Source organism: Anas acuta, chromosome 7 (assembly GCF_963932015.1).
Source record: "Anas acuta chromosome 7, bAnaAcu1.1, whole genome shotgun sequence".
Classification (NCBI taxonomy): domain Eukaryota; kingdom Metazoa; phylum Chordata; class Aves; order Anseriformes; family Anatidae; genus Anas; species Anas acuta.
Genome location: NC_088985.1, coordinates 24,526,867 through 24,549,515, shown reverse-complemented (window position 1 = coordinate 24,549,515; position 22,649 = coordinate 24,526,867). Strand labels below are relative to the sequence as shown.

The 22,649-nt window shown below is 47.9% G+C and overlaps 1 protein-coding gene and 1 long non-coding RNA gene across 2 annotated transcripts in view; both read right to left on the bottom strand.

Annotated features, from left to right (window-relative positions):
* The window catches only part of FBXW4 (F-box and WD repeat domain containing 4), a 56,803-nt gene that overhangs the window by 13,884 nt on the left and 20,270 nt on the right, over nucleotides 1-22,649 (bottom strand). The window lies entirely within an intron of this gene.
* Nucleotides 665-8,636, bottom strand: LOC137859329 (uncharacterized). Its single transcript, XR_011098234.1, has 3 exons — nucleotides 6,786-8,636; nucleotides 6,430-6,526; nucleotides 665-6,348 (listed from the first exon to the last, which is right to left on the bottom strand). It is a non-coding gene; the product is annotated as an uncharacterized lncRNA (long non-coding RNA).

Below are 22,649 nucleotides of genomic sequence, written 5' to 3'. Positions count from 1 at the left end.
CTGCAAGGCAGGCTTCAAGGCTTTGAATTCTGGTTCAAGACTATTTCAGTATATTCCACCACATTTCACAAGAGCAGGCAGAAAAGTATTTGCATGTGTGGATGGAAAGCCTAAAACAGGAACAGCTGTAAATTGCAGTGATGTTTTCAAAATCTTACTGTACTCAGGACATTTCATACACTGTCAGTGCTGTCAGCTGCAGGAACACCCCATGGAAAATTCCCCATTAATTTTCAGTTCATGTCATGGCACATACAAGTTCACTGCACAACCATGAATTGGCTGCAGCATCACAGGACTAACAAATCACAGGATGGAGGTCTCCCATCCAACCTGCTCAAAGTAAGGCCGTTTTCCAAGCTGGATCAGGATGCCCTCTCCAGTGCTCAAGCACTCTCTACCAGAGGCATCAAGATTTGTCTCAGTTCACACTTTCCAGCAGGTCCCGTTACAAGGAACTCTTGGTGATGCCGCATCCCTTCTCCACATGTAGCTCCAGAGGTTGCCTGACAGTCACCGGCCTTAAACTAGTTTTTAAGAGAGGAACAAATCCTTAAACTAAAGCAGCAAGAAAATGTGCTTGTTTTGTGACAGCTACCTATCCCCAAACACAAATGAGAATCTATCTCATACAAAGATTTCTAAGTAAACTATAAATGACCTCTCACAAAGCCATAGTTATTGCAGCTACTGAGAATAAAACACCAAAACTATGTTTAAGTCATTGCAACAAGGATAGCACAAATGCAGGAAATGGGGCCTGCTTTAAATAAAAGCTGCCTCTGTGCTTTGCCTAAACATCTTCTGCAGCGTGACATAGGGGATGGCAGCTCAAAGAGGAACGCAAAAGAAGGAAATGTATCATGTCTGTAGAAATAGCAGTTTTTAAACATTTCATCGATCCCCTACAACGTTCTTCCTTTTGAAGTCAGACGGTTTCTCCAAGCCTCTAATGTAGTGGGAATGGATTCTTGTCCTGTACTTCTGTGAGAAGCACTGCTGGCGTTAGGAGGCATCCAGCAGCAAGGCAGTGAACACGCATTCGACTCGATCAAAGCCAGAGAAGAGTCATGAGGAAGCCAGGCCAGAACTCAGGACTCTTTACTCCCAGCTCCATGTTTCACCTGAGCAATTGGTTTCTCCAAATCCTAAGGCTGAAGGCAGCTATCACCAAACCATCTCAACCAAACCATCTCAAAGAGCTGAGAGCCCAAGGAAAAGTCTCTTTTAAAAGCTGATTCCTGTTGTGCAGCAGCCCTGAGGGCCAAATAGGAAAGCATGCAGCGTTTTGCACTTGGAAATAGGGTTTTTGCTCAACACCTGCCTTCCCTCCACCAAGCACAGCACATTCCCCTCTCGCCAACATCTGGCTCAGGTGTAACCAGCAAAAAGGAGTCACCCTGACAGCTCACCAGGCAAACCCCGTGTCTGGAAAGCAGCACTTTGGTCAGGGAGTCCTTCAGCTACAAAGCTAGGTGTTGGGTTCTGTCCCTCCCTCCCCAAACATAATCCATTAATAACTGCTAAAGCCAATTACCGTGGTTAGAAACATAATAGCAGTCAGGGAGTCAGTCAAGCAGGCAATTGGGTGCTTAAGATTTTTCTTTTGGGGGACAAACTGACTTTGTCCCAGCAGAGAACGCCCTCACGTGGGAGACAGGCCCCTTTGTGCAGAAGGTATGCAGCCAGGCTTTGATGGTTGCCACAGGTCTAAATTAGCATGGAGGCACACCAACAGGGAGAGAAAGGTGGGAGGAACGGCAAGGTCTAATCCCCGCTCATGCTGTCAGTCCTGGACTTCAGCTTTCCCTCCTCAGTCCTTATCCCCTACCCTCCGAAAAAGAAAAAAAAAAGAAAAAAAAAGAAAAAGAAAAAAGGGAAACAAAAAACATTAGATGAAGAGATTTCTCCCCAGCATCACGTACAGGCCTCAGGGCCACAAACAAGTCTCTTCTGGGTAAAGCTGCCTTCATTCAGTCAACAGGAATTTTCTCTCATACTTCAGCAGGATCAGGTTTGCAAACCTTATCTTTAAAAGGCTGGAGCCCATTAGCAAGCAAAGATAAGACTTCTCCCAGAAGAGCGGGGCATCTTCGCTGCCAGGATTAGTGAGCAGCATTCACAAAGCATGCACAAAGAAGCAGTGCCACCGAGAAACTGTCAAAGCCTGGGAGCAAATGGAAGGGGAAGGCTGGATTCCCAGGGCCCCCGAGCCTGGTCTGCAGACAGACAGCTTCAATCCTCAGGTCTCTCAAATTGGGAACCTCTCAGAGGTGAGGGGTTTGCTCCAAGCAGAAGGAGCAACACAAGAAAACTTGGGTGGGTCTGACAGCATGCAGGCTGGAGCGAAGTACGTAAAGCTTGTCTCCAAAGCCTCTGGAAGTGGAATGGAAACCTTCCACCAGGCTTACTTCTTCCACTTTGCCTTTTAACAGGGCTTTTTGTCTTAGAAGCACAGAGCATGCACCAAAAACCTCTGATCTAGAGAAGTGCAATCTCTTCACAGCTGTTCTTGCCAGCTGCCAAAGAGAAATAACTCCAACTGAGCTGCTAAAAAAATGGTACACAAACAGGACAGAATAAGTCTTACTCACTGACTTAGTAAATGTCATTTATTTTGCCTTCCAGTGCTTTCAGAGTCAGGGATTGAAGAGAGACTGGGCTGGGAAGTGGAAAGCACAAGATAACCTATATATGTTACCACAGGGATGACCCACCTCTCAAGTACGTGGTACTGCTGTACACAGACAGTGACCAGATGTATTTTTGTACTCCATAAAAACTGCTGTGCCCAAGCTTTGGTCAGGCTTGTAGATGCAGTCTCTTTCCCCACTATGCTCTCCTCTGCCATGTGAAAGCCACTATGTATGCTAGAGAGGAGATATTTCAGAAGAGATCATCCCTCCACTACAGAAGTTGTGCCAGGGGATGGATGAGAGAGCGCGTATTTTGGCAGTATTGTTGTCCATCCGACTGACTTGTGGTCACTGATGATCCCATGGCATTTCTGGCAACAGCAGTTGTAGCAGTAGAAGTTGTAGTTTCTGGCAACAGAAGTTTCTGGCTAAAGTGCAGCTGCAACAGTCCCACGCCTGCTCCTAAAATACCGACAACAGCTTCAACCCACCTGTAGCACCTTTCTTTACCCCATGCTGGACAGATGTGGAAGAATCAGGGGGAAGGAGGTAGCTGGACATCAGTGTTTTCTAAAGGATTCTCTTTGTCATGAAGCCAGGAAATGGTCTCAGCTCTCAGCTCCAGTGGTGCAAACCCCGTTGTACACTACATACCTTCCTCAACGTCAGCCCAGCCTTCAGAGTAAGTGCTGCGTGAGCTGGGCATCCCACAATGTGGACATTGAAGGAACCTGGGTGAAACTGGTCCTTTCCAACCTCTTCTCAACTTCCACCGTGCTCAAGGCTTGCGCCCTGTAGTGTTAACAGATTGCTTCCCAAGTCCCATTCTGCTTTTCAGAGATTTTGAACCCAGAATCTGCTTGACACGTGCAAGAGCCTGTTCATTCCTCCTTGCCTGCTCTCCCACCCCTTGGAACTGGACATCGTTGTTCCATTTTGGAGACTATTCTACATGGAGACTCATCGAACCAGGAAACAAAGAAGTTATTACTTGACAGAGCCCCGCAGCTGGGAATGTAGGAGGCGGGGGGAGAGCTGGGGGAGCACCGAGGGAGACAGGACAGGGGGGCTGGCAGCAGCGTTGTGAAAGCCATCGACAGAAAGGATGGCTCAGAGATGGGAAACGTTTTTTTTATGGAGTCTCAAGTGGGATGAGAAAAGGAGGAGAAGAGAAAGCAAGGCCAAAAAACGGAGCGCGGAGCAGAGGAGAGAAAGCAGTTGGTGCCGACGGTGCCGCGGGTTAAGCACACGGGTCTGTGGGTTTGTGTAGCCTTTGATTCAGCACTGACACGCTTTGGCAAGGGAGGCCACCAGAGCTGTCAAATCCTTCACCAACGTGCCCATCAATTGTATTCAGCTCTTCCCGACCCGCACAGGCATTTTAATTACTGTTGGGTAAACTAATTTGTACAAATGAAGGCAACTCTGCCTAATAGAATATGCAAGCTCTCTGACCTCTGACAGGCGATGACACAAGATACAAAGGAGGCAGAGGAAGGCTTTTTATCAGAGCCTTATTACTCTCTATTACTCCAATTAGTTAAGCTCCAGTGCTCCTAATTGGGGGAAAAAATTGCAATTAAATCAATTTTTGATGGGCTGAAAGTGGGTTACCGAACCGCCCTGCCTGTGAAACACTGATATTATAGCAGCAAAGGTCAAAGTCTTTGTCGGCACCTGTGGGGCCCCCACCTTCCCTCTCCGAGCCCCTCTGTGCCCCCCCAACACACACACGCAGCTCGCTAGGGCGAATCATTAGAACATGTCATGTCTTATCGCGGCCGCCAGCATCCCGCTAACCTCATCGGTTGACATCGTTACAGAAGGTAACTCCTCCGGCATGAATGCAGTGCTAAGGTCACACAAACTTGGTGGAGCCCCCGCTGAAGGGCCCGGGAGGCTGGGGAGCAGATGCAACAGTAGCAACATTGTGAAGGGGAGAGAAAGGGGGTAGGATGCTCGGCACGGCGAGTTTCGGCACCTCCAGCGCGAGGCTTCTCCCGCAGAGCAGATGCACACAAAGGGAGAGGGATGGGGACAGTGGGGGAAGCAGGTGCTCCTTACCCAGAGGCATTTAACTTGCAGAAGAAAAAAAAAAAAAAAAAAGTGTGGCATCATTTTTTTCTTCTCCACAAATGTGCAAAAATTCCCACCTGCCTTTTATTTGTGCAATGCTGGACAAAGCCAGGATTGGGTGGGCAGGCAAGCCTGGTGTTGCCCCTTCATTCCCCAGAGATACGCTACCCCAAACAGGTCCCATTAGTCCTACTTTGTACCTCTTGCATTATAACCAGAAAACTGAATTAAGCATCTTCAGTATCTCCAGTAAACCAGGACAGCTGGTTTATCTGCTGACAACTCAGTAACCACAAACTGAGCAAAAGTCAGCAGGAAAGGCAGTTACACCAGAAGTCTGGCTGCTGTTAATAAGTCAAAATCGTGCCTTTGCAGAACAGGGAGTGTGGAAGAGTGGAAAACTATTAAGAAGACAATAGGACTGGAAACATTGAAGAGGCTGATGACACACAACTGTCCAAAACCTGAAATAACAAGTGCAAGTTGCATCCAATTTACTACAGCCCTGCAATAACCCCCTAGCTTTTGATACCAGACTAAGTTTTTCCATAATTCTCAGTCCTCAAGAGCCTTCCTGACCTTCCCATCCCATGTACCACACTCCTCCCACATCCTGCCATGCAACACTCCAGCTCCAGACCTTCAATGCAAGGAGAAGAAGACAATGCATCAATCTGACTTAAATATTTTCTATCTGCATCTCTGGCTGCTGTTCTAGGCTCAAAGGTATCTCCACTGCACTTTGTTAAAGCCTGGTTTCAGGAGTCTGCTTGCAGCAATCTGCTCAGTTCCCTTTACTGCTTATCCAAACTCACTAAGAAGATCTGGGGTGCTCTAAAGGTGAGCTTTTATTTAGGCCCAAGTGATTGCATCCACGTAAAATAGTCCTGTATTTGGACTCAATAACAGGACTGAGTTTACCTGATCAAGCAGGGACCCACGGCAGCATAGCCTCACCTTTGTTCAGCCTTGAATAATGTTGTCAAAGAGAACCAGCAGCTGGAGGCAAATGACCAGGCTCGCTCCACAAACAGACTAGAAAGTGCTGGCATGTCTGCAGTTGCTTCCTTCAGCCTCGTGTGCATGCCGCAGTGCGTCCCAAGGCATCAGCCAGCTCAGGGTTGAACTGTGCTCCTGATATGCATCGTAAATAGCACACAGAGAAGCTACAGAAGAGCTCTGCCCAGTCCCCACGGATGCTCCAGCAGGGTCCCAGCACAGAGAGAAAGCAAAATGCGTAAAGAAGACCGCATGAACACCACAACGTTTACAACCACAGCTGCTCCAGCAGGAATTGCCGTGCTCTGGCAAGGAGCACCAGTGACACGGGCACGGAGAGACAGGCTAATAACTCATTCGTATGCTGCCTCGAGCCCCGAGTGGACAACTAGAAAGCGGTCCCCAAAAAGAAGCCATTTGTATTTTGTACTGAAGGGCACTGTAGTGAAGCCAGGTTGAAACAGTCCCACATTTGAGGCAGAATTCCAGCACGTTTGAGAGAAGAAATGCTCACGTCATTGTCTCCCACATCGTTTACTGTACGCCTCAGGGTAGAGGAAAGGTCAGCTTCACCTCTCTAACCCTCTCCATTGGCTTCTACCTTCATGTCTTCCTCCAGACTTCAGAGACACGCAGGCTGGAGGACAGAATAAGCCTTTTATATCTCCAAATGGTAGAGGAGTCTCCCCTACTCTAACAAGTTGATTAGCAGACAAACCTGGACACCTCCACCCTGCAGCCACTGTGTTGCAGTCTCACTCTGTATCATCTGCTCAAGTCATCCCATATCCTTGTTCACTGCCCCTTCACCAGCCCTGCAGCAGAAAAAAATTGTGAAAACAGGCACCCAGATACAGAATATAATCCCCATTTCTGGAGAAAACCTGAGCTTGATGGTACTAAGGCAGAGATCCAGACCGGACAGACACACACACACAGAGCTCTCTCATACTGGGGAACAGGAGAATATCCCTTTTTTAGCAACCAGTGAGTCCACTCACAGAATAGTTCAATAACCCGTGTTTAACGGTGTAAGACTGTTACTTGCATAGTACATCCAACACTCTTCATTACCTGTCCTCCTTCCCCAACCTCCGGGCTTGCCAGGCATGGAGTGGTTGGTCTGTACAGTCTTTAACCAAAGAAGAACTGTCATACAGCATGCAGCCTGGGCACTGGTCTGAGCAACACGTACCAAACATCACCAAGGGTGCAGAAAGACAATCCTAAAACCATTTTGCCTCTGCACGCTCGCTTTTTGTGAACAGAACTTCCTTTCTGGGCATACATCTTGGAAGACAAATCACTGCTGGGTGTGACTGCTGAGAAACCATTTGCAGGTCTAAAAGGAGGGCTGCGCAAGAGATGCAGTTTTCTATTGCAACCACAGAAAGCTCCCTGGAGAGAAAAAAAAAGGAAGTCTAGGGACTTCCCAAGACTAGTTGGTTAAACAGCAGAGCAGAACGAAACCTCACAGACACCATTTGCTTTTGGGGTAAGGCAGCTGGCACCTGCAGACACATCTCAGGCAGATCTCTGAAGACCTGGCACTCAGTTCTCACCCTCCCGCACTCCTACCTCTACCTCTAGACACCCTGGGCTTCCCCCTCACCCACCTCCCTGGATCCAGCAGCTCCCTCGAGCTCAGAGCTCCGGGCCCACACACAGCTCTGAACTCCAGCCCTTGCTCTCTCAAAGCCTGCCCAGGTGTAAAGCTCCAGCGATTCCTTTTTCTTTCCCGTTTCTCTCTCCCTCCTCCCTCTCCCCCTATCCCCACCAACCCTTGGAGGCCACACAGTGAGCGGGGAGCTTGGGGCACACGAGGACCACTGCAGCGGTCGTGCTGTTTCAGCCCCCCCCCCCCCCAACCCGGCACAATTTCTAAGAGCCATTTCTTACCCTCCCCTCCCCTCCGTGAAATGATTTCTGTTAATTGCCTGGTGGGAATCACTCATAGGTGGGGGACACTCTCCCCCCCAAACACCCACCCTGGCCCCTAATTGGCTTATTGAAGTTTTAACGGGGCTTTCACCTGGAGAAGCTGGTAATTATTCCCTTCATTCCCCTCTTGCTTGTACCTGTAGCTTCACACTTGGGGCCTGCCTGGCTCCGCGGGGGGGGGGCTTTGTTCCCTCTAACTACAGGCCCCACACAAATGGGCCCAGCAGCAGGAGAACACAGCAAAGTGGTAATTTTCAGCCCGGCGTAATTAGCCGAGGTTCTTTCAGCCCCAAGTGCTGAATGAGGAGGGGGCTGCTGGGGAGGGTGCGCCATGTGGGAACGCTGGGGACGGACGGGGGGCTGCTCTCAACAGGCGGACAAAGGCTTTTTGGGGCTGGGGAGAGCAGGAGGAGGGGGCTGGAGCGGGACGGCTCTGCCTGGCGGAGCGGGGACACATTCAGCCCAGGAGGTCAGCTCATGATGTGCTTCCTTCCCTCAGCCTGCAGAGCAGGGCAGTGCGGGATGCCAAAAAATGCAGGGAAGGAGGAAAGAGATCCAGGGATGCACAATAGGAGCGTCTGAAGGGATGCGATGCATGACGGATTCTTGAAGGCTTGGGGCAGTGTCCGCTACCAGAGCAGGGTTTCTAGTCTAGTACCTTAGCGCTGAGACCAGGGAAGGCAACAGGCCTGGGGAATGAAAACTGAGCACTGCAGGTCCCAGACGGAGTACCAAGAACTGTGCTAACGAGTAATGATTCTCATTGCAGAGAAAAGTCACTCACATCCTCCAGCATCTGCCCCAGAAGTCAGGCAAGAATCAGGAATCACGGGAGGACAGCAGTGAAGCCTCCAAGGTCTCTCTTTGCTGAGCCGCTTGCCATTAACAAAGCAAAATTACTTTTCATAGGGAGACCTCGCTTATGCCAGCTCCCTTTCTGCCACAAGCCTTTGGTTCTGCAAAACATAACAGGGAACATCACTTGATGCCAACTGGCCAAAGCACCTGGCTCCCAGTGTCTCTGCCGCTGCGCTGCACCGGACCGTGGCGTCCATCGTCACACTGTGCTGCTGCTGATTATCAGGACTTGTTAGCATCTATGCTTTGAATTAGCAAGTTCTTTTGGGGATAGGAATATTTGTCTTACTTGGTCAGCTGTAGACAAGTTAAGCTGGCTTAGCTGACTTGATGATTGCAGTTCCAATGCAGTGGTGTCTGTTTTTTTGTTGTTGGTGGTTTTTTGATGGTATCGGAGCGCTGACCAAGCCCTCAGAGATGGTACAGTCACAAAAAGGAAGGGAGATCCCCAGAGACTCAATACGTAGCAAGGAGACAGGCAGAACAACCCCTAGGGCACAGACTTGTAGTTTCTAAGTTGCCTAAAGCTATACACGTAACTGTGATCCAATGCCATGGCTGGCTGCAAACTGGAGAAGCAAGTTGCATGATTCCACCCCAAAATACTCTGGTTTCTCTTCAGATCATATTCATTCAGATCATATGCATACTCCAGTTGTCATAACTTCGGTGAAAAGTCTAAATACGTGCCCATGTGTAGCAAATGCTCAAAGAATCACGATGCAAAACAAGAAAACCTCTATTTTGAAAATATCTTTCTATTTTTGAAGCTTCATGACTGCCAGTGCCGATCCCAATTTTCAGACGTGACTGGCAGAGGTTTCAGTAACAAGTATTCTTTTTTAAAAATGCATATATAATAAGAGTATATCTAAGCTTTTCCATTAGAATATATGACAGAAAATGACTTTTCAATAAGCCAGCAATCCTCGCATGCCAGGGAGGTCAGGGGGAGGGGAGAATCCTTTCAGTTTTGCCAGAACAACTAAAACCCAAGAATGTTTCAGTTTAAAGGTAGGGGTGGGAAGGAATTGGTTTTCCTGGTGCCACGAGGCACCCATTATTTTTATCTTACTCCTTTTCCCATACAGACACACTCACGCACATCCCAAATTCAAACTTCCCAGTTTAGGAGAACACTGAAAGAAGTGGTCAGGGTGGTAAGGAAAAGGAGGATTTCTCAACCAGTATATACTTTCATCATCTTGCCACAAAAGGCAGTTCTTATTCCACATCACGCAGAGGCAGAAGCTGTACCTGTTCACATTTATAGAGGAAAAAAGCCCAATCACGTAAATAACGGAGTGCTAGATCATTCCCCTCTGCTCTACAATATTCCAATAATTTCCAAATTAAGTCTAAAGGAGCTATTCTTATCCTGCAGCGGAGGGGAGGGGAGGAAAATGCTGCTCAGAGGGTTTTAAGAAGCTAAAGACCAGGCAAGGTGAAAGGGGAGAAGTGTATGTATGCGCCACATGCTGCACGCAGAGAGGTCCAGGACACTGAGGCATGGAGACACAGGTGCTTTGTGGAGGAGGCAAGCAAAGCCTCATCTGCGTTTAACTCAGCCATGAAATGACTCCTCGAGCTTTCCTGCTCTGATCGTTTCAGCCCCGACACGGACACGCTTGCAGCAACCTCAGTTCATTTGCCCTTAAAGGTCTAGGCAGCCTTCCCCTCGCCAGCTCTCCACTCTGTGCACCACGATTTGCTCCGAGGTTTTCATGCTAAGCATTTGGAGCATGTTAACTGTTTGCCCCTAAGAGGCCAAGATCCTGGATAAAGCCTCTCCATCTGCAGGTTCTCCATCTGCACGCTTGGTTGTGAGCAAGCATCAGAGTGAGAAACAAAACCCACCAGAATGGACAGCCCCAGCCCTGTATGCAGAAAAAGGCACGCAAGATTTCATTAAACAACCAGGAAACACACATCTAAGGCATAAGGATGTTTAGCAGCTGCTTCTGACACAGCTCCTGAATTACACAAAAACCTGGTGGAAATGTTTTGCAAGAACCAGAGCTCAAACCATCCTCAAATCACTATACGATAAAACATGGGTTTACAGCACAGGCTTCAGTATTTGTAACAACATTTACGAAATCTTCAGAATCTGTCACAGTAGGCTGGGCAGCAAGGCAGGCCAAGAACTGCCAAATTTGGGTAATAACTGAGATTAGGCAGATAAAGATAGGAAAAGGAACAGGCAAAACAAATGCTGTAGAAAAAGGGAAAGGACAAGGCAAGACAACAAGGAATAATTTATTATGAGGCTTAAAGACAGCATAATGAAAATAAACAGGCACAGAAAATGGAGTAGGAGACAAAGAGTCCCACTGGAGGGGACCGGAAAGAAACCCCTTCAGGAACACACCTATGTCTGAAACGGAATGGAGAATTCCCTAAAACACGCTGTCCTCTGACGTTAAGAAATATCTGATGAAGGGATATGAAGGACCCCCCTGCCTCCTGCCCCTCAGTAAATTGCTCTCTAGACGAAGTAGGACAAATGCTGGCAGTCAGTCCTCCAACACTGCAAGGAGCAGAAGTCTGGAAGCTCTACATCCACATGCAGCTTTGTGGGCAAGAGTGTGAAACCACAGTTTCCTCCTTTCCCTTCCGTGGCCTGACCGATTCCCATGCACTCGGAGAGTTTAGGAAGTCCCATCCAAAAATACAGTATTAAAAGAACCCTTTTTTTTCCTGGTGAGTCAAACACCCACGTGAAGACATGCCAGAACCAAACTTGCTCACACGTTCCTCCACTGAAAGGGCCATTATTAAAATGTCAGCATTCGATTCTGCAGCAAGTTCGGAGCGTCCCAGCTGAAGCTGCTGCTGATCTTTATCAGGTGGATACACAAGGGACAATTACATGACCATCAGCTCAGGGTATGCTGCGTCTCTGTGGACTCCAGCCACGGGCTGCACTGGGAGGAAACGGTGAGCTTACCGCATCTCAGGGACGTGAAGTCCATTCCAACAGCGAGCACTCTGAACAGCCACATTTTGCCACTGCTAAGCTGAAAGCCATCAATACTGAAGTAAGGAATGGCTTAGGGAAAACGTTAAAATTATAAAAAGAGCATGAGGTATACAGAGACCGTCAGAAGACAGGTGCTAGAGAAAAATTACTGCTTTTCTAATTTCTGGAGCAGGCTCCCTGCTTCTCCACAAAGAGGATAAAATCCAGTGGAGATGCATGGAGAAGGAAAACATGACCTTGGCCACATGCACTAATTGATACTCCGATTAAGACTTCAAATAAGAAGCAAGAGAAAACCCATTCCACCAAACAGTCCTGCTCCATCCCCACCCCTCATTAAATCTGTCTGGATAGATGAAGCAGGTCACTACACAAAGCACAGGTGCAAAACTCACAGCAGCTGCACCAGGAGGCAGAGACCAAGCAGAGCAAAAGTAGCAGCAGTTACTGCTTGGTCCAGCTCAGTCTGTAATTGCTTCCTCTCATCAGTTATTTTTTCCTTAGTCTCCTTTTCTTCTGCTTTTTTTGGGGCTGTGTGAGGGAAGGGAGGTGCACACACCAGACCTCTTTTTCCTCCTGAAAAAAACAAGCTGTTGGGTTCTAGTTTGAAAACCCCTACCCAGCCCCCACAATAATAAATCTCTGGGACTATCAATCACCTTGGTGCAGGTTTCTCTTCTCAAAGGAAATGGGCTCTCTCTCTTCATTAGCTGCCCATGTCTACAAACCATAGCAGGACTCATTTCAAGTCCTCTTTGATGGACGGCTAGACTTAGAGGAACATAGACCTCAATCTCAGAAGAGAGACGACAAAGATTTACTAATTAGGCAGGACAATGCACATTAAAAGCTGGCTTTAACACCTGGCCCCAAATTAGCACTACACTTGTGAAATGTCAGGATTTCTACAAAGCTGTACAAGTATATCCCACAAGCAGGGATGTGCAGAGATGGTGAATGGAGCATCACAACCCCTTCACAGCTCTTTATAGCAAGAGAGTGGTCACAGCATTTTTTGTGCTTCCTGCAGGTGGGAGGGAAGGTACAGAAGACCTGACAAATCCTAGAGGACGAACCATAGGACACAGAGGCAACACCACAAAGAGAGAACAGACTTCCCAATCTGCCTTCCAGTCTGGAATGCTCTCACAGTGCTCTGAAAGAAAACCAGTTCAACGTGGCCAAGGAGAGAGTCACAGCCACACACTTCTGTCCGTGTATTTCCAGTGTCCTGCACCACTCACGACAGAGACGCAGGATGCCAAACATTCCTGTTCTTCAGAGGAACTGGCCTCCTTTAAACCTGCCTACCCTGTCCCAGATATACGTTTCCTCTCCAAACTCCAACCTCTCTGGTCCCTCTCCCATCTCCTCTCTACCTCCCCTAGTGTTTCAAAAGCAGCTTGCTTTACTAATCTACAACCAGACTGCTCCCAAAGCCATCAAACTATCAACGGCATAGTTTAACTGAAGGCCTGAGACACACCAGGCTGCAGCCAGATTTCATTTTTGAACACATTTCTGTGTGTAGGCTTAAATGCCTTCAAGAATGAGGATGCTGAATGCTCTCTGATTCCAGGCTAATAAGCATGACAAGTACGTCCAGGCATGATGAATACAAAGCACCATTTAAGAGGGTTTGCTTCACCTTTTCAGATAGCCACCAGCTGGAGCGTGCATGGGGACGTGAGGAAGACGATTGCTTTACAAATGAATCCGTAGCTTCCAGCCTGTCTGCCTCAGGTTTGACTTCTCCAGATGCTAAAGCCGGGCTGTACACTAGGTATGACATATTATACAGATGAATCAAGCAAATGCTTTTGTGCTCAGAACTACGGGCAGAACGTACACATCAATGGGACTTTTAGCCTTCAAACCCTAGTGGTCAGACCTTGCAAACTCCTATTTACAGGGTCACAATCTGTTCCCATGAGTACCAAGTGCATCCCCTGTCAGGGTTCAGCATGGACATAGGCTACAGGTTTATAAGCTCTGCTATCTCTTGTGTATAAGCAGAAGTTGACTCATTGCTCAGTCAGAACTGATGGAGGTGCCAAAATTCAGCAGCAAGGGTTAAGTTAGAGATTTGCATTGAAAAATTCTGTAAATTCATATTGTCTGCAAACTCATTCTGGGCATGCAGATGACAGAGTCAGCCCAGGATGAAGGCATTGCTGCTGCTGACATCCTCCCACGCTTCAAGGAAACACCTTCTGCGTAGGCAGGAGACTTCCCTCAGCAGTTTCTTACAAACCACATTCCTATGCTTATATATTCCCTCTCCTAAGCTGGAGCAGGAAATGTTGTAACTGTAGATTGGCAGAGCAACATATATTGCATACCACATACCTGAAGCAAGTCTCCTTTTCTTCTTTTCCTCTCCTTCCAGAGAGCACTGACTGATGCATAATCTCTGTTTGGAACAAAGAAACTGTCTCCCCCTACTCCTAACCCAGAGATGCAATGATGCTAACTTTTTTCCCTATAACTCTCTCTAAGTTATGCTTAGTCTTGACATGCAGTTTAAAGCAACCTTGAATCGACTCCACTGATATTGATCAAAAACTGTGTAACTCTACACTTTGGTCAAACCAGCGCACTGTGAATACAGCTACAAATTTAATTGGACAAGTGCTAGCATCAGAAAGTTACTGTCACCTGTAGCCTCCTGCAGACTTTCCAGTTTCATTCAGAAAAACTAGGACTAGCACCTGACTTCATCTCCTCCTTCTCTTAATAAACAGAGAACTGGTGCTTTGTTATCATTCCTCTTCATGAAGCAGAATGAAACTTTCACTCTGATTAATTCAGTCTTTTTTCAGTTCTCCCCAAATACAATTTTTTTTTATTTTAGAATAACTGAGGGCAAGGGGGAATCCCCTAAAGAGGCCCAGTGCTTCCCTCCTTGTAAATGAAACCCTGTAATGGAATGCCCTGCACTCCAATTAGGAAGAAATGCTAATTTTCTCCAGTTGAGCACCCCCTCTAGATGTATCTAATTTGTTTCACTGCTTTCATCTCTCCCCTCCATCGCATTTTCATTTAAAGGTTATGATCTGTTTGTGCCCTTCATGCCGCGCCCTGACAAGACACCCCTATGAGAGGTTGCAGGGGCCACGTCGCCCTTCCTAACCCCCTTCCCAAACAAAAACCAAAGCTTTTTTTCCCTCCGCTGCCTCTTTAAGAAATGCAGAAAGATGAAGGGGAGGGGCAGAGAATTGGGAAGACAATAATTAAAAATAAAAAAAAGCAAGCCCTCTTGCCGATTGGGTTGTTGGATTTTTCCTACGAAAGGTTAGAGACCTTTGCACCACGACAAACACCAGTATGATCAGTGCCAGGCCAACTGGGAGAAACAGAATCACCGTGTTTTCCTACTTCTGCACATCTATTTTAGGAACAGCTGACATGCAAAGAATACCCTTTAGCAAAAGGTTTCGGGATGCTGAATTGCCCAGCTCCTAACAGGGCTGAGTAATGCAATCTCTCCCCACCTGCCACAAAGACAGCCTGGTCAGAAAGGACGAGGAAAGCTGACTTAGCTGGGGAGAAAGACTCTGAGCAGTGCTTTCCACTCTTCCCTAGAGGGTTATAAATCGTGCTGGGAGCAGGGACGTGACATGGGTAGCATGGGACTTGGAATTGCTCCTCCTGGCAGCTGTGACTGTGGGGAGGTGTGAAAATCCTCAGGGCAGCACCAACCTGCACAGGGCAGCTGTCCAGAAGAGGTTTCTGCAAAGACTGTATTTGTAGCACAGGTTAAGATGGACATGCAGATCACCCTGCTGGAACCACAGCAGTTCCCTTGGAGATTATAAGGTCTTTTCCACTTAAATAAATAGAAGCCAAAATCCTACTTCTGTTTTCTCCAACAAGGCCTCTCCATCCTTCCACAGTGTTCTCAAATAAAATGGTAACCCTGGGATCTCCCCTCCCCTACAGGACCTTGTTCCTAGGCTGATCCATTCATTCTTCCCGTTCAGCTTCTTCACTTTGATTCTTTCCTTTTCTTCTTAGCCAGTAGAAGGGAAATCCCTGATCCTCACTCTAGACACAGGGTCTAGACACCACGCACCTCTTGTCAACACCCTGCAAGTTCAAAGAGCCCCAGGAACCTCTTAGGAGGCAACATGGCTAAACGGACTCTGCCTGAAAGGCAGTAGGACCTCCTGGTGGCAGAGCCTGGTGGAAGAGCCTCCTCTTGGAAGGAGAGGAAGAGCCGACCACGCTGCACAGGCCAAGCATTGACCAGCCAGTTCTTGGACGCTAAGACGAAGCTGGAAAAGTCCTGCAGGAAGGGTTGCTGTTATTAATAGGCACCTTGGTGCTGCAGGCACCAAATCCCGTCAGTCACACAGCTACATGCTCCATTACAAACTATTTCCTCCAGACATCTGCAATGCCTCCAAAGGCTTCTGCAGAAGGTCCCGATGCTCTCCCCCTTTCCACCCTCCTCTGCAGACACAGCTCCCTCGAAACCCACAGCCAGGCAGCGGGTGGGAGGCACACAAAGATTTACTCTTCAGAGATAGCACCCTCGCCCTTTCCTCCCCCACGAGCCCCCTCTCCATCGGGTCCGGGCAAACAAACCCCGAGTGGGAAAGAGAGCTCGCAAGAGGCCTGCGTCTGGCCCCGGCCGCCTTTCATCCCGAAGACGCCTCTTCCCGTTGGAAAATACAAGCATTGTGTGAAACCATTTTAATATATTCATGCACATTCCTATAGCTCGCAGGAGCGAGCGGGTCCCAGCACCCTCCCCTCCCCTCCCAGCCTTGCGAATGATTTTCATCGGCCACGATGCACTGGGAATGCCACCTGTTTTCTCAAATGCCCGCGAGTATGTAAATGGTGGGAATATGCGGGCCAAGCGCCGTGGTTTTATTGTGCTGCAGAAAAGATTTTACTAATTACTCGCCTAAACTCCAGAGCAGTAGGCCTGTGCTTTTTTTTTTTTTTTTTTTTTTTTTTTTACAAAGCGGGGAAGATGGGGGCAGGGAGAAGAGGAGGAGGGGGACTAAAAAAGAAAGAGGGGGGGAAAAAAAAAAAAGAGTGTAAAGGGAAAGAGGGAAAAGGAGAGGGAACGCAAGGGATGCATTTCAAAGTTTCTCCAGCAATTGGATGGGGGGGGGGAGCTGGGCCAATGTGAAATCATAGAGGTCAAAGGTGGGTCTCCCTCCCTTGTGAGAAAGTGGTGAATCAGGACGGTTTATCAAACGATCATTTTCTTTTGAAACTGGGAGGCAGCGGCTGGGACAATTCTGCAGATGTGCTTGATGAGTTTGGGACAAAAATGGGCCGCCTCCTCCCCCCCTCCCCCCTTTAAGGTCTCCCATCAGGGGTTGCTTCTCCCTCCAGTGCCTCCAGGACCCTCCCCTCCCTTCTTCAGTGGTCAGCTGAGACCCCCACCCACTGATCGCCTTTGTGTGCCTGGCCTTTGGACACACTGACAGGGCCCTTTATGAGACCCCAATCAAGACCCCCATGTCACAGGTACCTAGTAGAGATACCAGACCCTTTTCAAATGAGGAACAACAAGGAAAATATGCTGGCCCATTGTCCCAGCACGGCACCAAGGGAGATGAAAGGGCCAGGCTGCTCCCTCTCCGCAGACCGCCTGCCAATCAACCCCAGTTATTAAGGTCACGATGTGGAAATTCTTTTGACCTACACCTAATCAAAGATGCACCAGGGCCTTTTGAGACAACATGGGGGAAGGTGGGAGGGCAGGCATCCCCCCGCCTTCCCCACCCATAAATACAGTGGAGCTTCCAAAGAGAATTTAGGAGGAGTTACCCCAGTGGTGCTGAGGCACACTTGTCCCGAGTGCCACCGGGGCAGCCAAGCTGGGCTCCGTGCTGGCATTCAGCCTCTGGAGAGCTTCAATGAAAAGCTTTCCTCACTGAAAAGTTGCAGACTGAGCAACACGGGAGGTGGCTCAGAAGTCATGATTGCATCCTCCTTCCCATCCCCAGTTGCTTTGGTTTTCACTGGCTGTGGGCTTCACAAAACACATTCAGCACCAAACAGTGCTGGGCCCTGAAGAGGAAACTCACTGGGCATTAATCTATGAACTTCCAGAAGCTGAAGCACCTGGAAGAGTGGATGGATGCTAGCAGTAAAGAGCATTCTGAATCCCCCTGGCATGGGTCAGATGGGATCAGAGGAGCACATCCCACCACACAGCTACAGAGTATTGGGATAGGGACAAGATCACCTGCCCCTGAAAAGCTGTTCTGTATCCCTCACTGTCTGAAGGACACCACCACATGCTCAGAAACAGATCAGACACAGTACTTCAACCTGACAGCAGTGACACAAGAACCGACAGACTGCAGTCTGTGGTAGTCCACACAAAAGGGAGAAAAAACAAACACCAGAACAGAAACATTTTTCAGCATGTATGGGAGTCTTCTGTCCGTGCATGGTTTAGAATAATGTCCTTGTGAAGAGCTACATGATTTAAATCATGCCCACCACCACCACTAGCACACTTAAGACCGATCTTGGTGAAGCAGAAACTTCTGGCATCCGTCTTGATGCAGCAGATCTACCAGCATCCAGGCAATATCCTTCCCAGTGCCACTGCCAGTTTGCTTCCCTCATCCTGCTGGCATTCTTCAAAGCCCACCTGGATCAAGCTGTTAGTGAAAGCCAAGTACACGTGATGCTGTGGAGGAGTGAAGACACGAGCAGTGCGGCTGTCCTAGCAACAGACCTGCAGGTTTCGTTATGCTAAGCACTTTGGGCTAAACATTATGTTAAACTCACATGTTGGCTCAAGTTCCTCCACCTGCTGTCCACATTTAGCTCATGAAAGACACAGGTTCAGTGCCACTTTGAGTCCCCCAGCTCCTGCCACAGAGCCCACGTAAGATAACAGCCTACTAGTGGTGACCTGCTGGGTGGGAGATGAGAACGGGGAGACTCAAAAAGAGCTCTGCCACGGAGACTCTACATCCACAAATCCTGCTCTATAGCTTCTCCACTGCAAGTTGTTCCCATTAAATTCTAACCTTGAAGTTAGCTACTGGGTTCCCAGCTCCATATCCTTGTTCCTTGTCTCTCTCACAATTCCTGAAGTGGGTAGAAGACAGTTTTTTAATCCTTGATATTAAACCAGCTCGCTCCTACACCACAGCAACACGTGGCCTGGTTTAGGTTGTTGGAAGCCAAGACCCAAGGGGCACACAAACCAGCCATCTCCTCTACAGTAAGCTCCACTACCCAGCCAGGCATGACTTCAGCACAGCAGACAGAGGTAAGTTTCTTACTTCAGGGCAACAACCTCCACTATCTCCCTCCTTTCAAATGCCAACCACAGGCTGAGGACCAGCCTCCTGTCCTCAGAGTGAATCAACACTCCCTGAGAGGGGCTAGGCTGCTATCTTAGGGCACTGCAACTCTGCTTCCCACCTCGGGGCATGAGCTCGCATCCTCTGAGTGAGGCTCCCTGCCTCATCTGGGAGGAGTAACAGTGGAAGCTGAGCCTGGTTAGAGGCATCCGCACCTGGGGCTCTCACCGTACAAGAAATGTCCATCCCTCTCTGTCACTCCCCGCCCCCAAAAGCAAGCCTTTGAAAGGCAGGGGAGGGAACAGACACCACTCTAATTGTAGGAGTGAAACCTGGCATCCTCCTGCCCATCTACCTTTGCACTCGCTCTCTGATTCTCTTTGAACCTCTCGCACAGCTTGTCAGGTCGCTGCCCTCCCAAGAGATCAGAAAAAAAAAAAAATAGAGCAGTGATTACTGTTGTACACTGATTTGCAAGGAGAAAGAGAGAGAGAGAAAAAGAGAGAACAGCCTCCATGTGTCAGGCTATGAAAGGGCTCTGACTCTGAAGCCGCCTGAAAAACAAACCCTTAATTTAAATGTTAATGAAAGTGCTGAAGAGACATCAGAGGCTTTCGTTTCTCTACAAGGAGCAGAATCACCAGGTCTAGAATTTATGGCCCCCTTCACCTCCCCTCTCCCCTTCTCTGCTCCATCAGCCAGAGAAGTTAGGAAAGGAAAAAAAAAAACCCTAATTTTAACATTAACTCCACACTTCCACCCTGGGATGCAATTGCTAAATTATCTGTCGGCAGAACACTGATCAAAGGTGGAAAAACAAAGGCACACTGCACAACTGAGCAAAGGTAAACAGCAGCCGAGGTCTGGTGAAGTTACCTTCCCCTCCTGTAAGTTTAAAAAGCAAAGAGAAAACGATTACAAACTGGAAATAGAAACCTCAAGGCATAAGGCTGCCAGCCCCCTCAACTAAATTTCTTCTGTCACATCGATTAAACAGGCATGGATTCTCCCGTGCAAACCGAGCAACAGAAGAAAGATGCTTCCCCCAAGCTTTCTGAGACAGACTTTCCCCTCAAGCAAGGTGAAAGATGAGAAAAAAATGGCAGGGAAAAAAAAAAAAAAAGACTCAATATGCAACACAGCACCACAAGATTAGAAACAGATGTCTGGGATCTGACTCAGTTATAGCTACTGCTTCCCCAAACCTGCTCACCTGCCCGTAACCACTAGTGAGCCAATTCACAGTTATAGACAATCTATATGTTAGAGTATTGGCCAAAAGTGACAAAAAAGGAGCACTTGATAAGATGTGTAAACTGTGACGCACAAAGCAAAGAAACTGACTTGAAGAAGGGCAAGTTGCACACTTTGCCGACCTACAGAAGTGTTTGTATGTGTGTTTCTGCAGGAGAGGGAAAAGGGACATGTATTTTCTTCACCAATGTGCAGAAGGCCAAAGAGAATCATTATCACACGATTAAGAAAGTAAAACAAACTCTTCTTCCTCCCAGCATCAAGGGAACAGTCAGGGCACACGGATGAGGCACAGGTGTCATTTTAGCTCCAGAGGGGAGAAGCTGGAAAGAGAAACTGATCCTCATTTCCTGCTCTTCAGCTCGGGGGTGAAAGAGCACCAAGGCAGTTATGACTATTGCATATATCTAGAAGCCTGCATCCAGATCGCTCTCTGAGGTCAGTAAGGGATGGTACTTAACACCACCACTAACGCTGTGAGTCCACCCTGGGATCTCACAGTCAAGTAGAGCTCTTCCTGCCCCCGTTTAAGAAACAGCTGCAGGTCAGAGTCCCCTCTCAATTATTCAAACCGACCAGGCTCTGCAGAGATCCCTAAGGACAGCAAAACTATCGCTGCCTGCTATTTTGCTGGCGATGCACAAACCAAAATAAAACCCCAGTTACTTGTCCTGTGTCCTAGCAGATTCAGAAAGGTTAACCACACAAAGCTAGGTCAAAACAGAGCAGCGCTACAGCCAACAGCTCATCTCGACATGCAGTAAGGGATAAAATCGGAGCAAGAAATGAGGGCGGTGGGAACATTAACAAGCATTTTAACTGCTGCACATTAGGGCTTCGGCTGTACAGTTAAAACCACTGCAAAGTTGCTCTGACTCAAGTGAGTTGTTTTGCTTTAAGGCAACCTGCGAGATCAGATTGTTTCATTTTCACAAAAAGTTTCCAGATAACCATTAAAAAGAAGCCTTCAAAATGAATCGTTTTGATTCATCCCACTGGAAGAGAGGCCCATTCAGCCACGGCGTCTGCCAGTATCCCTTCTCTTCCTTCTTTTCCCCAGCATGTTCTGAGTAAGTTTTTACAGTTTGTCTGAGGTCGTCCACAGGGATGGGTATCTATCTCCCCAGATATTACTTCCCCATAATATTCCATGGGAATGGCAACCAGGTTCACAGAGATTCAAACCAGCATGTAGAGAGACAGGAGTCAGGTCTCAGCTACAGCACTGCAGAAACAGGAGAGAGAGCACAAGCTCTTTTAATTCAGCTGCTCACAGAACTACTCATTTTCCTTTAAATCAAATACTGAACACGGATATCTTGTCTTTGGTACAAACTTTCCTCCTCTCTGAAGTGAATCTGCACTTCAGTAAGGCCACTTTTGCAAAGAGAGGTCACATACTGCGGTAGACCAGCTGACATAGTTGGAAAGGGGACCAACCATCTTGCAGGTTTACACCCCAAAAGCACATCTCTGCCACAATAGGGCACATTACAGTCCGGTGTCGTTCCCCCAAATTACACCAAAGGTTTCCCAGCTCTCCATCTACAGCTGCACATCAAAAACCATTTTTGTGCCTCTATCATCTCTTTTCTGAGTTTAAAATCTGCTACGCTTGTAATACAACACAGGAAGACCAGTTCTCATCATAAACATTTCAAAATCTAAATAGCAAATTCCAGTGGCCAGACCTGGCAGGAGCAGCTAGCTTAGAGTTGAATATTTTTTTAATCCAACACCAAAGAATTTCTGAATGCAAGATTATTAGTAAATTTAACATCAAGGTCCACTTTTTTTTTTCTTTCCCCTTCAGTTTACAAGCTTCTCTATCTTTGAAAAAAAAATGCATTGCAACTAACTTTCCCCTAAATAAAGGAGCATTTCAGTAGTACAACGTGTATCTGCGTTTATATATACAAAGCCCTGTATTTCTGCAGCCATAAATGCCAGGCAATTGGACCCCGTTTTCTCCATAAACCTATCCTTCAAATTAAACAGTGCACAGTGGTCACTTCTCTTCCCTGGCTACTGCCACCTTAGGGAATCACAAAGCATGAAGGTGCCACTATTCTGCCAGAAACCCCTGGGTTTGCCTCACTTTACACATTTGAATTGGTCCACTGCACTCAGGCTGGCCCTGGTCCCTGAGCGCACATAAGTCATGGCAGTAAGCACTACTAAATGAAAGTTTAACATCTGCATGACGCAGAGTTCAAAAGGCAAATGAACTCGGGGGGAAGGGGATTACAAGCAGCTAAGAAACGTAGTTGAGTGCACGCAGCCTCTCTGTAAGGACAGCGTTTTACTCATCCATGCAGAAGGACAGCGCTGGACACCAATTAGTGGGCAGAGCAAGGTGAGGCACCCTGGTTTATGGGTGCTCTAAGACTCTTCTCTAGTCCCTGACCTGTGATGTGACACCTGCTGTCCCAGCTGCACCGACCAGCACCGCTATTCAGAAGACTTGCTGAAAACCCATACAATGCTCTCCCTGTCCCCACGACCCTGCAGAACATTGTTAGGGAGCCCCAAGGCAATAAGACCCCAATAATATATCTTGGTGTGAAGGCACTTCCATGACTGAAAGGTAACACGAAAGACTAACCACAG